Source organism: Equus caballus, chromosome 1, assembly GCF_041296265.1.
Source record: "Equus caballus isolate H_3958 breed thoroughbred chromosome 1, TB-T2T, whole genome shotgun sequence".
Lineage (NCBI taxonomy): Eukaryota > Metazoa > Chordata > Mammalia > Perissodactyla > Equidae > Equus > Equus caballus.
Genome location: NC_091684.1, coordinates 38241331 through 38253570, shown reverse-complemented (window position 1 = coordinate 38253570; position 12240 = coordinate 38241331). Strand labels below are relative to the sequence as shown.

The window sequence follows — 12240 nt, the reverse complement described above, 5'->3', positions numbered from 1 at the left end:
AACCTGTCCATCACCTCCAAAAGTTTCCTCCCCCTCTTATTATTACTTTTGTGATAAAAACACTTAATGTAAAATCTACCCTCTTAGCAAAGTTTAAGTATACAACACAGTATTATTAAATATAGGTCCTATGCTGTACAGATCTCTAGGACTTACTCATCTGGTATAACTGAAACTTTGTACCCTTTGACTAATAACCACCAGCCTCAACATCACCCGGGAACTTGTTAGAAATGCAGGTTATCAGGCCCCAACCCAGAATTACTGAATCAGAAACTCTGGGAGTAGGCCCAGCAGTCTGTATTTAACAAGCTCGCCAGGTGATTCTGAAGCACTCTCACATTTGAGAAGCACTGTTTTATTAATATGGTCAAATCTGTGGAACTCCTGACAACTTTCTTTCTCACCTGTCCCATCAGTAGAGGAAGAAACATTTTTATAGCCACTTATGCCAGGATTTCATACCTTTTGTGTTTCTGCCAGTATGAATTTATATTCTTACTTCAATGAAAATAATTCCAGTGAGTTCTAGTTTAATGCCTATTTTGTGCACCAAAATAGATACTTTATATATCTGCATTTTAGCTTTACAGTAACCTTGAAGCAGTTTGGAGTGGATGAGGGGAGAGAGAGAGAGGGTATAGAGATGATCTTCATTTTGTGGGTGTGGAAACTAAGAGTTAAGTAACTTTCCCAGTCTCACAGCTAGTGAGTGGTGGAATGGACCTGGATTCAACTCCCAAACCCATGCTCTTTCTAAGATAACATGGTGCTTTTTTTTTTTTAATCCCTCCCTTTTAGCTCTTCTCCCTCTGCTGAAGTGACATAATATTATACCATTAGTTTCAAACAGGGGTACAAGACAGAATGACCTGGAAATGGTTAAAATGGCAAATTTTATGTTATGTAGATTTGACCACAATAAAAAAGAATAGAATCATCTAGAAAGCTGTTTAAACATACTCATGCTCAGAAACTCTACCTAGAGAGTTTCAGTGTATGTTGTGGTGAGGTCTGGGCATGTGTTTTTTGGAAAACCCCTCCAAATGATGCTGATATTTATTCCTTTTGGGTATTACTGGCCCATGCAATTCAGTTAGCAATTAACTATTAACTGTTCTTGAAATAGTAATTTATTGTTGCTCTGTGTCATTATTTAACTTGAACAATATTCAGTTAAATAGCATCGAATAGATATTTATTGAATACGTGCTGTGTGCCAGGCACTGTTCTAGGCACAGAGGCTGCAGCAGTGAACAAGATAGTCAAAACTCTGCTCTCAGGAAGTTTACATTCTAGTAGGGGAAACTAGTAATAAATATGTGCCACGTTAGATAGTGTTAAATGCTATGAAGAGGAACAAAGAAGGATTGTAGATAGGAGAGATTGGGTTATTTTATAGAGTGTCAGGGTCCGCCTCTTTGCTACCAAGACGTTTGAACAGAAACCTGAAGGGACTGACTTCTGTGGATATAAGAGAAGAACATTCTAGACAGAAAGAAAAGCAAGTCCAAGGCTTGGGGTGGGAATGTCCTTAGCAGGTTCAAGGAACAGCAAATCAGTTAGAAGGCGCTGGCTGAAGGTCAGCTGAAAGGTTATCCAGCCGCAGCCAGGGTAATGAGGTGTGAGATGGAGGTGGGCCGAGTGATTGGATCATGGATGTACTTTGCAGGACCCAATGGGATGTGGCTGCTCTAGAGTGGGATCTTTATCTTATACTTCTGTGTTTCACTCTACACCAAGCATAGTACTTGGACATGGTCCACAGTGTGTTTTGTTTCTTCCAACAGTTGTGCATTGTTTTTATCTTTGGATTTCTCCAGGAAAAACTGCCAACGTTGTTTTGAAAGATGAGAAGAAAGCACAAATTCTCCAATTTCTACCTATATAATACAGATTTTATATCTGTTCTTCTATGAGAAAATTTTCTTTGGGGTATAATGAAATCCCAATTTAAATTTCACTTTTTTAGAGTAAAAACAAAGATTCTAGAAGTATGAATAATCATTTTATAAGATAGGGTTATGTTTATGTTTGCAACAGCAATTTAAGGTCTAAAGGGGTAAAGTGACAGCTTAACTGCACAAGTCATTCTATCCTGAAAAATCCCATGGTGGTCATCAAGCCCCATTACTGAGAGAGACTGAACATGGCAGAAGTATGATTAAAAGACAGTGGTAAATCACAAATGTGGTCTTTATCATCAACAGAGAACATAGAACAGTAGAGTAAATGATAGAGTCAGATACTCAATCTCATGTCTGAGGAGACTTGAGGACTCTTTTATGCTAATCTTGATACTTTCCGGTCCTTGGATTTCTGTGTATTTTTTTGGTTGTATTTATATTGGGGCTTAGAGGCAAAAACTATCCCACTTGTAAAATGTCCTGTTATTTGTTACAATCAGATAAATAGTACCGCAAAACAGTGTTCCTGAATCATTTTTGGGTCTTTGTTGTTACCTGGTTTTCTTATGTATAATGTGGGACAGATAACAGTGGTGCTGTAATTTGGGATCAGTATAGAAAATAGAAAAGTCAGATGGCCAAATGGGACAGGAGGAAAGTGAGAATTGTCATGTGACGCTGTGGTACCCTATAATATTTTTTATCTTAGGCATGTAAAAATAATACCTAATTAAAATAACTTTATGCAAAGACTACAATTTTATGATACCATAAGGAAAGAAGGAGTAAACAGGGGCCAGCCCCATGGCCGAGTGGTTAAGTTTGCATGCTCTGCTTGGGCTGCCCAGGGTTTTGCTGGTTCGGATCCTGGGCGTGGACATGGCACCACTCGTCAGGCCACGCTGAGGCAGCATCCCACATGCCACAACTGGAAGGACCCAGAACTGAAAACATACATACATATACAACTGTGTACTGGGGGAATTTGGGGAGAAAAAGCAGGAAAAAAAAGATTGGCAACAGTTGTTAGCTCAGGTGCCAATCTTTAAAAAAGAGAAAAAGAATGGGTAAATAATAGTTCTCATTATGAAAACTCATAATAAAATACACAGATTTTGGTTCAAGTTTGAAATATATAAATGGAGCTTTATTATTGGTAAGCAAAACCAGACTTGGAATCTACCCTTCTGGACTGTCTGGTCAATGGAAGAAGGAGTAATCAAGTTATGAAATGTACAAAATAAATTTAGATGCCGATAGGTGTGATGGAAATAATGAAACAGAATGATATAATGGCAGATATGTGTCAGGATATTGTAGTAGAATGGAATGCAAGAGAAGGAATTAGAGTATTTTCTGAAACTCCTAAAGCCATAAGCCCTAGGCCTTCTCAGGTGGGACATTAGCACCTGGGCCTGGCTGCCGTGGAGGTGCATTGGGGTGGGAGGTAGGGAACATGAGTGACTCTTCCCACTTTGACAGAGGTAAATGAAGTTATTTTACTCTTCTTTCAAAATACTCTGCAAAACGCATTTCAACTCTTTCTCTCTCCTCCTCAAATCAGATAGATTGTTGCTCTTCCATTCTCCTGTTGAGAAATTCTGGAGCTAACACAGCCTGGCTTCCCTGTGAATGTAGAAATAAGGGCCAAAAGGACCAGCAGGACGGCTGACTGTGGTAGCATTTAATGTTCTTAGCACTCTAGCTATGTGGGAGAAAGAGAAAGGGGGAAGCCAGTCAGGTGGGAGAGAGAGGCAAACTATGTCCCGGGCTCCTGGCAAGGAGTTGCAAAAAAAAAAAAAAACTTATAAAAGCCCCATCTTTAAGGAGGCTCATATCTTACCTTCTAACACCACTTCCCTTCAGTAGGCCAAGGACATTTGTTAAAAAGATAAAATTTTAAAATGAAGTAAAAATTTGAAGCACAAATGAGTTTTAGCTTTACACGGTCACTTAATGCTAGATAAACCAAATTCATATTAACCATGGTAAGATGTCTATGAGATAATTTTAATAACCCAGCAAACCTCAGGAAATAAACATCTTCACACAAATAATTACTGAATTCTTTAAAATAAATAAGTAGATGTCAGGCACTTCACTAGCCACTGGGGTAGAGTGGTAAAAAAGATAAACTTTGAGGACCGGGCGCCTGGTGGAACAGCGGTAAAGTGAACACGTTCCGCTTTGGCAGCCTGGGGTTCCCCGGTTCAGATCCTGCGTGCAGACATGGTACCACTTGGCAAGCCATGCTGTGGTAGGCGTCCCACATATAAAGTAGAGGAAGATGGGCACGGATGTTAGCTCAGGGCCAGCCTTCCTCAGCAAAAAGAGGAGGATTTGCAGCAGATGTTAGCTCAGGGCTAATCTTCCTCAAAAAAAAAAAAAAAGATAAATTTTGAACTTAAACTCTATCAGGCAAAACTTCTCATAAGCCAGGAAGAACTTTCTCCATGGGTATTTGGATCTATCTTTTTTCTTTCCTGTGTGAACTCATCTACTCTGAGACTTCAACTACCTGTGCTGATGCCTCCCAGATCTTTATTTCTTCTATCTTCAGAATCCTACTGGATGTCCACTTGCGTATTCTAAATCCACCTGGAACTCAGCGTATCCAAAAATGAATGAGTGGGATGTCCAGGCAAGAAATATACTCCATACTTGCCTCTCTTTGCCTTCACTAACAAAACAGGGACAAACTCCTGTCTAGTCTCTCTCTTTAATCTCTCTCAAATCTGTCCCTTCACTTCCATCCCCCTGTGACTCTTCTTGTTCAGGTCCTTATTACTTCTCACTGAAGTCACTGCAGCCCACTTCTAACCTGTGTCAGAGTGATGATCATTTAAAACAGCTTACTGTCTTCATCAGTCACTCTCAGCCTACCCAAAATTTCCTACAGATACCCTACTGCCCTCAGGATAAATTAAAGCTACTTACCTGTAACCATTTTCTGCCTACCTCTTCTTCCCCTGCCACCAAACACACACATACACATGCACATACTTGGTTCAGTGCTTGCTCTGCTTGGAATGCACTTCCCCTGTATGCCTGCCTAGCAGTTACCCATCCTTTAAAACTCATCTCCTCTGAGATATGCCACACACCTGCTACCACAGACAGGTTTGCATTAAGTGTATCCTTAGTACCTGGTGCTTGAGTGCTCACTAAAAGCTTAAATGAATAAATAAATGGCTAATCAATTGATTATTTTATTGTGTGTTTTTCCTTTTAAAGATTCAAATGCATGTAGGCAGTTTAGGTTAGGAATTATGAATTTTGAAGAACTGTCTTCTAGAATATAGGTGGGAGCCTTGTGAGTCTTAGGGAGGGAGGCACTGGATTGAGGACTAGAGATTGGCGGTTGGAGATTAAGGGATGTTCTGTCTCTTGCACCAGGTCCTGAGAAACTTTTTGAGGTTGCTTGTAGAGTATTTCCTGGTGGTTGTATAGGTTGGTGACTGAAAATGAAAGATTTTTCACTTAAACTAAGAACAAAAGAGCTTTGTTCCAGCAGCTGAAATGTGAAGAATACAATGCATTTGTTCTTAACTCTTTGTGGTTAGGGTCCCCTTTAAGAATCTAATGAGTCCTTCCTCAGAAAAAAGGGAAGGTTATAGACATGGAAATCTGTGGTACAGGAAGGGGAAGCTTTCTTCTTTCTGCCCTTGCAGAGATTATGGCAGTAATCCTTTAGCTGAGAATGAATTCTTTGGAAAAACACATGGTTGTACTTAGTTTTTAACTTATGCAAAGAAGAAGGGTTAATTGTTAATCAAATATAGTTGATGTGACAGTTAAGGGAGTTGGTGACTTTATGTGGTAATCTGTAAGAGTGAGGGAATAACTTAATCATAAGATGGTAACATTTAAGTACCAACCATTTATTGTTTCTGAACAAGTGTCATAAGTACACAAGTATCTAAGCTACAGAGAGCTCTTGATACATTGGTACTCAATGTTTACAAATCTTATGCTACATACACTTGCAATTCAAAGTGCGGTCTCCAGACCAGCAGCATCACCTGGGAACTTGTTAGAAGTGCAAATTCTTGGGCCTTACTGTTACCTACTGACTCAGAGTCTCTGGGGAGGAGTCCAGGAGTCTGTAATAACAAGCTCTTCAGGTGATTCTGTGGTGCACTCAAGTTTGAGAAGCACTGCTCTGGACCAGACATTTATAATACTGGCATCTCTTGAACTAGACAGTTTGTACTTTTAATCATATAGTAATTAAAGTAAATGCTAATGCAAGATTAAAGTAATAGTTATTTATTGAATGTTTGTCGTATTTGTGGTCGTGAGCTTTACAGTCATTGTCTTATTTAATCTTCTCAAAACCCTTCTAGTTAGGTGGTCTTATTTAACCGTTTGGCAAATATTTATTAGCACTTGCGTTGTGCCAGTCGTTGTTCTGGCCAGTGGGAACACAGCAATAAACAAGGCAGGCATAGTGTTTGCCCTCCTAGAACTTATGTTCTAATAGGACAAACAGACAGTTAGCAAGTACATGATGTAAGTTCAGATGCTCTGTATAACAAATGCTATGAGGAAAAATAAAACAGGAAGGTTTTTCTTGGGAGTTACCATGTGAGCAGAGACCAAAAGTATAAGAAGGAGCAAGCTATGAGAAGGTATAAGGGCAGAGTATTTCTGATTCTTATTCCAGTGTTTTTCACAGAGACAAGACTCAGCAAGGTTAAGTAACACAGCTAATAAGTGCCAGAGCCAGGTTCTGAATCCTGGATCTCTTACTTGGGGGCATCTTCATACTAAATTATGACATTTCCTTAATTTTACTTTTTCTTCTTTCTGCTTGGCTATATTTTCTAAAATTTCTTTAATGTGAATTAAAAAATGTATATATAATAAGCCTCTTCTAACTATGTTTTTGTGAGTATATGCCTGTCATTATGTACCAAATCAGAATCTGAATTTATTATTAATTCTGAATAAATAGCCATTATAATGAAGGAAAGATATAAAGTGAACTTTTCAATAATGTATTCTTTATAAAATTTGATTTTTAGAGTCAAGACTTGTTTTTAGAATAAAAATCAAAGGCCTAAATAGAAATTATATTTAAAGTCTCAGTAGGTGCAAATATAATGTTTTAGGGTTGTGCTGGAAAAGAGGTCATTGGTATACTGATGTTAGATGTTTCAAACAGTATTTTGGCAGAAACTAGTCAATCATGAAAGTGAGTATAGTGTTCATTTTGATGATTCTTTCTAAATGAGAAAGAATAATTATAGGTCTTAAACAATCCAGGTGTCATCTGTTATTGGTAATAATGTTAAAGAAGAATTATATTAGATATATAGTCCTTTTAGCTTTTGAAACTATGCATTAGATAGTAAAGAATGTTTAAACAGTTGAGCAAAGTGTCATAGTGGACACTAAAAGACAAAACCAGGGGATAACAAATTAAAAATGAAATTGTCTTCTCTATTGGCTTCTGAGAATAAATCATATCTAGGTCAGAATGGATTGGAACTGACACCAAAGATGGATTGAGAAAAAATATAAACCTAAAATACAAAAGTATGTAGGATTAGAGATCATGGTTGGTGTACAGGTATGTTTACGAGTCTAGCACAAAGGTGGAGTATAAACGTGAACAAGTACAGTCCAACCTTGTAGAAAAGATAAAAGATAATTTCCTTAGGGATACATTGAAGACTTGTCATAACTGCTGATGTTTTATAACTTAGTGGTTTTTACCAGACTACTATGTTGTATCAAAAATTTAAAAACCAGTGAACAAAGCTATGTTCTTTCAGAATGCTCAGCCACTGACATTTCTTTATTCAGTTAACAGAAAATGATCATTGTATTTTAGAAAACTGAAGTAGATTTAAATTTATATTGAGTTAGCTGATTTTAATTGTCAAAAAAACTACTAGTAAACTCAGGATCTCTTGCCTTGTTTTAGTCAAAACTGTAGACTGATTTCTGGCTTGACTATAATATTACACTTATAGGTCCTAGAGTCTTGGCTCTGTTTACTATTCCTAACCCTTGTGTCCTCATTTATTCCACAAATATTTACTGAGCACCTCCTCCTCCAGGTAGTATTCTGGGCACGTGGGACACATCAGACAACACAGTAAGCAGTAAGTAAATCATAGTGTATATTAGAAGGTAATAAATGCTATAGAAAAAGGGCAAGTCAAGCTGGGTAAGGAGAATTGAGCAGTCAGTGAGACGGTGTTATAATTTAAGCTTGTGTTCAGCGTGGACCTCATTAACTCATTAAGAAGGTGACATTTGTACAGACTTAAGATCATAAAGGAGTTAACTATTCAGATATCTGCGGGAAGAGTATTTCAGGTGGAGGGAATAGCAACAGCAAAGGCTCTAAGGCAGGAGTGTGCCCGACATATTGAGAAGGGGTCAGGAGGCCAGTGTGGCTGGACAGCAGTGAATGAAGGAGAGTTCAGAGAGATAATTGGGGTGGACATGGGCCACGGGTGCAGCGCACAGTTCTTGTATGGCCATTTTAAGGATTTTGGCTTTTACTCTGAGAGAAATGAAGACCCATTTCAGGCAGAGTTTTGAGCAGAGGCGTGACGTGATCTGATTTATGTTTAAAAGCATCACTCAGACTACTGTTGAAAATAGATCTGTTAGGAAGCTATTGCAATAATCCAGGCAAGGGATGGGGATGGCTTGCACCAAGGTGTTGGTGGTGCTGGTAAAAGTGGTCAGATTCTGGTTATATTTTGAAGGTAGAGACACATTTGCTAATGAACTGTATGTGGATCATAAAAGAAAAAGGAGTCAAGGATATTTTCAAGATTTTTGATGTAAGAAACTCAAAAGATTAAAGATGTCATCAAATCTTATAGGAAAGGCTGAGGGTGAACGATCAGAAGGTTATTTTTTGGAAATTGAATGTAAGCTATGAGACATTCAAATGGAGATGACCAGTTGGGAGTTGGATATATGAGTCTGGAGATTCAGCACAGAGATCATATTTAAACAATGAGAGCACCAAGGGAATGGGTGTAGCTAGAGAAGAGGACCAAGGACTGAGCTCTGGGGTGCTGAGAAGGAGGAGTCATTGAGATAGGAGGAAAACAGAAAGTGTGGGATCCTGGGAGGCAAAGTAAACACAGAATGTCAAGGAGGAGGAGGGATCAGTTGAGTCAAATGTATTGAGTAAATTGAGACTGAGAATAGATCACTAGCCTTAGCAACACAAAGGTCACAGATAATCTTGTCAGGGAGTTTCAGTGGAGTGGTAAGGAATGAAAGTCTGGATAGGTGTGAGAGGATGGAAGTTTTTTTAATTTCCTGGTTTTGATAATTGTACCATGATTATGTAAATATTTCACATTAATGAAGGTAAAGAAAGGGTGAAAAAAGAATGGGAAGAGAGGAATTGGAGAGAGTGAGTATAGGTAGCTCTGAAATGGAGTGGTAGCTGACAAGGGAAGTAGAGTCAACAGAAGCTTTTGTTTTTTTTTTTTTTAAAGATGGGGAAATAGTATGTTTGAAGTTGATGGGAATCTTCAGTAGACGGGAAAAGATGTACACGGGTGAAAGGGGAGAAGTACTGGAGCAGGGTTCTTGGGGCACCGGGAGGGGGTGCAGTGCAGGAAGCAGAGATTGGCTTTAGATAGGTACATGAAAGTTCTGGAGACAGGCAGGAGCACAAAGCCTGGATGCTAGTGAGTGAGTGGGTGTGGTGGTATGAATTCTCTTTGTTTCAGTTTTTTTCCCCCTTTTTTCAGTAAAATAGGAAGCAGATCATCAGTGAAGAGTGAGCTTGAGGGGGGATATGTTGAGGGTTTGAGAAGACAGGAGAAGGCATGAAGTATTGGTGAGGAGCATAATGGACAGGGTGGTAAGTATGACTGGCAGATAAAGGACCCCTTTGAAGTTTATGGTCTTAAATTTAAGGTGAGAGCCCAATCAACATGGTGCATGTTTTTCTCCCAGTGTTCAGCTGTAATTTTGTAGAAGAAGAGTATGTAGAGAATTTGATTCAGCCAGGTTTAATGGTTTAAGTATGACAAAAGAAGAGCGAGGGAAAGGAGTTGAAGTAGAGAAGGGGAGAGCTATCAAGAGTATGTGTAAATGATTATTCTGATTGATCATGGAGTTTATATTGATAATGAGAGGAATGAGGGCATCGCTCTGCTCACTGGGCTACCAGACTCCACCCTGACCTTGCAGTCCCACTTGACTCCATAAGCCTTTCCAGCTTCCCTGGACCTTTTGGTCTCCTGGCCTGCTTGGTCTGAGATACCCCTACCATGCTTAAATCCCAGGACTCTGTCCTAACCCGGTCAACAAGCTCTGCTTTGCTGCCTGTTCCTTTGTCCTGACACAACGAAAATAGAGCATTTTTTACTCAGTATAAAGTAGCGCTGTCCTTAGTGTTCTCCATGAAATTGCAGCTCACGTAGGCCTTTGAAAGAAGTGTGCCATGTATAACATAAGAGAAATAAGGATGTTCATTAGTTCTTTGTATAAAGTAAAACAGAGAGATACTGTCTTATATAAGCAAATTACAGCTATCCTGGAAAATTTTTTTAAAAATAATGTCATTTTCACTCGTAAGAATATGTATCAAAAGCAGGAAACTGATGCCTCTTGTCTTTGTAGATGACCACAGTTTACTTGTAAACCGTCAGCAGATAATAGATAAATTTTCAAAGGCAAACTGTATCAAATGAATGTTATCAAGAAAGGCCCATAAAGATAGTGAAGTATGTAAGGAAGGAAGAAAAAACATGCTTCTGTGTTTACAGATAAAACCAACACATGCAGAGGATTTTAACAAAGGAATTCAGCATTTGATCACATATGATAAACAGAGCCTTACTCATGAATGACAACTCCAAGGACATGGGGGAAAGACTATTATTGTTTTATTTCAGTGATAGCAGAATTAGTGCTTGAGAAATTTGTGTTGATGACTTTGTGTCATCAAAGCTGAGAAGCTACCTCTGTGTGATACATAAGAGATGTGAGTGTGCCATACACCCAAGATAACAACAACAAATGGTCTTTGTACCTTTTTTGAAGAACCCCCCCCCCCAAGAACTTAAAAATAAGGCAGTAGGATAGCCATTTAACAGTTAAGCTAGGAAATCACCATATAACAGTGCTTCAGAGCAGGTATATGCAAAGTGATCAGGAAGAGACAGAAGAAGGTAGCCTCAGACCAGTGGGGTTTTGCTGGAATTGTATTAAACATATAAAGTTAAGGAAGGAATGTATAATGGAGAAGTGTTGGTCAATCTTGGACCCTCCACCCCATAAAAAGAAGTATCGTCCATACAAGATAGGCAGTTCCCATTTAGGTGAAGCAATGTATCATAAATATCATACTTGAGTTGCAACAGTCTCTAGAGTGGCCATGGCTGCAGTGGATTAATACCAATACATGATAGATATTTCAGATTCCGTTAGCAAGATGATCCATTATTTCAGATGGATTCATCAAATTAATTATAGTCTGATGCCATTCAATATTCCATTACTGATTCTCCTTGTTATGATTTTATGCTCATCCCAGTGATCTGATTTATAGTCATAGCCCACATTTACTGAATATTGACAAATTAGCAGACACTCGTTTACACATTTTCCATGTATTATCTCATTTAATCCTCACAAGAACCCTGTAAGATAGATACCTGTGTACATGGACACAAAGTAAGTAATTAGCCTGATGGCAGAACTGGGATTCAGATCCAGGCAGTCAGCCTCAAGGTTACCTTTTATCTAGAATAGCTTGCTGTACTACGTTGGCTTGTCATATAAATCTGTGTTATTGGGGGAGAGTGCGTTAATCACGTATTCTTTGAGTTGTTTTGTGCTCTGACAGTGGTTTCCTAATGGTGGATAATAAAGTGACTTCTGATTATGATTTGGCAAAGGACCAAATCCTCGAATAAAGCAACCTAACAGAGGTACTAGCCAGTAAGGATTTTGTGGCCGGCTCCTGGCCTCCCTTAGACAGGATTTCCCAGTTATCTTTTGGCTGCCTTAGTGAGAGAACTTTGCAAAGTTAGAGTCCTGATGCTAATCTTGCAGAGATTGTTCTGGGATGGGGCCCACGAATCTTTTCTTTAAAAAAACCTCATTGGTGATTGTGGTGCCCATCTAAATTTGAGAACCACTGCTTTAGATGACACAATGACTATTTCTCTATTAATTTGTACAACATCCTAGTTCAAATCTAAGAAATAGTAAAAGGAAGGATTTCACTTGGTAGACTTTAGGCAGAAGTTTAATGATGTTTGTGATGAGCTGAATATAAAGATCAATTAAAAATATGAAATCTTGATGCCAAGAACCAAATGTTATTGACTTTAAA

At 38.7% G+C, this 12240-nt stretch overlaps 1 protein-coding gene across 10 annotated transcripts in view; it reads left to right on the top strand.

Annotated features, from left to right (window-relative positions):
* Positions 1-12240, top strand: part of PCGF5 (polycomb group ring finger 5) — a 117037-nt gene that overhangs the window by 55175 nt on the left and 49622 nt on the right. The gene's annotated exons all lie outside the window — the stretch shown is intronic.